This window comes from Triticum dicoccoides, chromosome 1A (assembly GCF_002162155.2).
Source record: "Triticum dicoccoides isolate Atlit2015 ecotype Zavitan chromosome 1A, WEW_v2.0, whole genome shotgun sequence".
NCBI lineage: Eukaryota > Viridiplantae > Streptophyta > Magnoliopsida > Poales > Poaceae > Triticum > Triticum dicoccoides.
The window spans coordinates 600,724,285-600,729,515 of NC_041380.1; the positions used below are offsets into that span (position 1 = coordinate 600,724,285).

Genomic DNA, 5,231 nt, shown 5'->3' on the forward strand with positions numbered 1-5,231 from the left:
CAAGGGTGGGTGCGTGTTTAGATTTGAGTCGCTCTCCCGAATGTATTGATTGATTACTGAAGCTAGTATTCACCAATACCTATAGTAGCGATTTGCTTATATATCAAACTAAAAGACGAAACAAAATGTAAACTATAACCAAGAGATGTCATGAAAAGGCATATTTAACCAAGATCTGCGTATTTGTCAACAAAACAAGAAAACTTTTATAGCCAGTTGGGGAAACCAAATTACAAGACTTGTACAAAGGAAAATAAAGCAACATGCGCCACTACCATATAAGGAGATTAAACCAGAATCTAGTCTAGCAATTACATTATCCTTGAATTTGGCTGTCCCGCGATAGCTTGAAGTAATCTTGGCATTGGAGGCGTCTCAACTTCACACACACACTCGAGAAACTGCACCACCTCACTCATTGTAGGCCGGCCAAACTCAACATCTTGAATACACCAGCATGCGACTTTGCAAACTCTTTCAACCTCTTCCTGATTCACTTCACCCAACAACTTTGCATCTATCAAAGTAGCAATGTCTCCATCAAGAAGACTGTGTGCAACTCGCACCGGAAAATATGCTTCATGGACGCCATCTTGGCAGAAGGATTGCTTACTCGAGTTCCTGTTGCCTGATATAGTCTCTAACAAAACCATGCCATAGCTGTAAACATCAACTTCTGGTGTGATAGGAGTTCCACTGATCCATTCAGGAGCAAGGTATCCAATGGTTCCCCTCATTGTAGTAACAACATGGCTGAAATCCCTTCGCAAAAGTTTGCCCATCCCAAAGTCCGTGACTTTAGGAGTGAAAGAGCCATCTAGAAGTATGTTCTCCGGTTTGATATCACAATGTATAATACAGTCTCGACAACTAGCATGCAAAAAGGATAATCCTCTAGCAATTCCAAGGGCTATTTGGTACCTTCTAGTCCAATCCAACACCATGCCATTGCTTTGGAAGAGATGGGAATCCAGGGAGCCATTGGGCATGTATTCATAGACAAGTAACCTCTTATCACCTTGACAACAAAAGCCAATCAGTTTAACCAAGTTGACATGCTGGATGACCCCAGTTGAGCTCACCTCAGCCCTGAATTGCTTCTCTCCTTGGCGGAACCCATCAAGCCTTTTCACTGCTATGGTTGTCGAGTCCGTTAGAGAACCCTTAAATACTGAACCAAAACTTCCGGCCCCCAACTTGTCTTCAAATTTGTTTGTTACATGCTGTAAATCGGCATATCGGAATGCAATGATCCCCATGCCACCCTGAACATTATCACCATGCCACCTCCCTTTTCTCATCCAGAGCATCCATAGAAATATCAAACCAACAATGGCAACACTTGCACCAATAGCAACACCGATGATTGGCCCCCTTCTATTGGTATTACTACTTTGCACTTCTTTTGCAGCCAGGCGAAGGTGAAGAATATTGTTACCTTGTTGCTGAATATTGAGCAGTTTGTCATGCCAAATGAAGCAGCCACTTTGATCGTAGGAATATGCGGTGCAGGAGCAGCTTCCCAAGCACACAAGTGAGCATTCATCTGCGGTGGTGGCTGTGCCAACATTCCTGGCATCAACAGGAAGTTTGACAGAAGTCATAGGGTAAAACTTATCTGCCTTGCCGACTCTAGTAATGTTGGCGCTGCAGTAGAGTGGAGTATTTCTTGCACATCCACCTGTTCGATCATCAAGCTCCCAGTCTTGAGGTGATCGTATGGAGTAGCCCCTCAAGCAGCTGCAGGATGGGGATGGGACATCGTTGCAGACTGTGAAAGGGCCACATGAAGCATAGACATCGCATTGAGATTTTGGTGCAGTGTAGATGGTTTGCCAATCTTGTGATCCCTCGAACCACACGAGCACCTTTATTTGACCGGAAACGTCCATTATACCACGTGATAGCACTGCTGGATCCTCAATTGCATACTGGATGTACGCACCTTCTTCATTGCTGGTGAAATCAAGTGAGAGCCTGGTCTATCCTACGGTCTCTGGGATGTTGACAAAGTATCGGCCTCCCCAATCTCCACTGGACCAATATTGTTGGGACGAGTTAAACATAGAAACAATGGTAATATGACCACCATTATTGCCAGATAACTCCCACGAGTACATGCCGGTAGTTTGGTCAATGGTGTTCTTCCTGGAGACAAGGCGGCGGATTAAGCCGGTGGAATTGTTCCAGCCTATCTTCGCACCTTGAAGAATAGTATCGGTGGGGTAATCGAAGCTTTGCCAAAAGACATTGGATGAATTGGATGCACTAAGTAGGACAAGGTTTCCATCGTCGAGGAGAGCAGCGACGGTGTTGTTGGTTGTGGTGTTGGCTTTTGTGGACCAAGCCGTGTTGGTCTCCTCTAGGAGGACGACAAGGTTGCCATCATGGGAAACCACAAGCTTGCACGATGAGAGGTTGGCGATAGGATTTTCATCGTTGGCGACCCATACGGATGTAAACTTGGGGACCGTGTGGAACCAAATCCCAAGGTACCATTTTGGTGTGTTGTCAGAGAACTTGCTCGCAGATTGGAAGAAGCCAAGCGCAAACCTGCCATTGCTAGACAAAAGTTTGTCATGGCCGGTTAGTTCTTGGCTAAGCGAGAGGGTGTCCGTGGCAGCATGACATTGGAGAATATGCAGGTGCAGGGAGATGACCAAAAGCCAAAGGACCATATGAGACACGGCTGGATACATGGAGGAAGACTAATGGGAAGGAAGACTACTGGTGCTTCTCAAACGCTTGCTTGGAAATGACGCCCCTTTATAGAAGTATAATCCCAAATGGTGTTCAATGATTCATTTCCTGCATGTTTCTCACCTAGTGTAGTATGCATGCGTGCCACAAGAATGCAAGTCGGTCAATGCATGTGCAATCGTTATCTACGAGAAATCGTCAATTCAAATGGGACTGAAGTAAGTTGAAGTTACAAAATTTAAGAATGGGTGGACTCCGCCTACAATAATGCTAGAACTACGGGCCTAACAAACACTACGCGGAGAGATGACTTGTGCACTTCTAATCAAAGTTTTAAATAGCTGAGCCACATTATAACGGTTTAAGCAGGGCGCCGCTAAATGTATATTCACATGCAATTATACGGTAAAATAACAAAATAGCGGGCCATCCATTTGAACAGAATATCGCTAGTTGGCATGACACGCTATTTAAAACTATGCTTCTAATTGCAACCAGCTTCCCCATCACCTCTGAATTTTTAGTAGCTACTCCCTCCGTCTCATAAATAAGATGTTTTTTGACACTGGACATCTTACACTATGGAACGAAGGGAGTAAAACTTAGCAACTACTCCCTCCATTCCATAATGTAGGATGTTCTATGACACTAGTGTAATGTCAAAAAACGTTTTACATTATAGGACACAAGGAGTAGTATTAGTACGACTGCACATGGCACAATATATAATAATTTATATTAACATTCTACTAAAGACTAGCAATTTATTGCTTCAGTATTGCATATAGTAGAATACATTCTAGTCGATTTCGGTACTAAACGGAGAAGCCACAATGACCTCACGTCAAAAAAAGGAGAAGTACATGACCTGGTATAGAGTTCCACGCTCGTTCCGACACCCAAAAACGTGGTGTGTGCATAAAATAACAATTAGCCCCTAACTTTGGCTAATTAATTAATCGTTGTGTGTTCAGTATTACTACTACAGTACTACTAGTACTTGTCAGTATCAGACTAAGCCAAACAAAATATAATACTACAAGTGATAAAAGACTGGATCAAGTCTCGGCTAGCAAGCACACGATGCTTGGAACTTATCCATCATAGTACAAGACAGAAGACAGCGAAGATCTGATGCAATTGCCTGAACCCTTTTTTTACGGTGACTACTGCAGAAAAAAGCAAGACTGAAATCAAACTTCCTTTCAAAAAATCACTGAAGATGATACAACATATCAGCTACAGAGTGTAGCATCTGACATGCTCAAGAAGGAACATGCAACATAGAGAGAAACCCAGAAATGAACTACGACAAGCAACCACCACCAAGAACTTAGCACCGATCACCACTAGGTCAGACCGAGAAGGAGCATGACCTAGCACTGGTGGATCAATCAATAGGAGAACCGACACTGAGAAGACGTAGAGAAGAAGTCACTAGATTGCGCTTCAATCACTCTACAACCATCGTCAAAGGGCTCCCCACCGCCTAGACATGTCATGAAAAAGAGAGCTGGAGAGGGGCGCTGGCTAGGGTTGGGCTCCCTGGTCGTCAAGCGGTTCCGTGGCGGCGCCCTGTTTCGGCGACCGCGCGGTCTCTTTGCCCCCAAAAGGGAGTGGTGTTCTTCTTCTCGATGCCTCGGCTTGCCGATGCGCATCGAGATCGAGTGGAACGGCATGGCCATGACAGCGGCGCTCTTTGCCGGCGGGCCCAAGGCCCTATTCCGATGATCTTTGCCCTGTCTAGGGTTTTACAGGAGGGGGGAAGATTTTCTTTTGTGTTCTTTTCTACTGAAAATCCTAAACCAAACCTGGCTCTGATACCATTGATAGATCTGTGAATCGTATAGGCTTAGGGATTTGCAGTAGTACTACCTTCTCCTTGTATTGATGAGCCCGATGGGGTGGCCATGGTGGATGGCGGCGGTGGTGGCAAAGAGTGGATGAAGTGGTGGCGGCGCTTCCCATCAGCACTGCACTAACCCTAAATCGGTAGGGGATGTAGGTGGAGCGTATGACGTTGCGACGAACCTCGTGTTGCGAGCCGCCGGCCCCCACCTCTTTATATAGTGCAGGTGACAGGGGCCCGTCACCCATAGTGGGTTGAGCGCCCCCAATCAGGGCGCAGATCTAAGGGCCCGGTGGGCCGTTGGGCCCACACGGTGGAGATCATCCTAACATTCTGCCCCTTGATCTCAACTTTTACTTTTGACCTTATACTTTTACTTTACTCGTTTCATAACAGATCAATACATTGAACAAGTTTCATCGTCACAGCTCAATTGCTGATAGAATCAGACAGCCACAGCGTACCTCTCTGTTTGGAAACAAATTCTTTAACCTTGGGTCCTTTTATTGTCCGGAAATGTTAGACTATACCATAAAACCCATGTCGACTATGTGTTCTCCGAGCACACTGGGCGGTAAGCCTTTAATAAGCATATCTGCAAACACTTGTCTATTGCTTTTATGCTCCAAGCATTTCTACATAATTCTGGACTTTCTCCTTTACAACGCATAACTCTGTGTCA

General features: G+C 45.1%; 1 pseudogene; it reads right to left on the reverse strand.

Annotated features, from left to right (window-relative positions):
• Positions 1 to 311: 311 nt before the first annotated feature.
• On the reverse strand, positions 312 to 2,699 carry LOC119357003 (annotated as a pseudogene).
• Between the last annotated feature and the right edge of the window lie 2,532 nt (positions 2,700 to 5,231).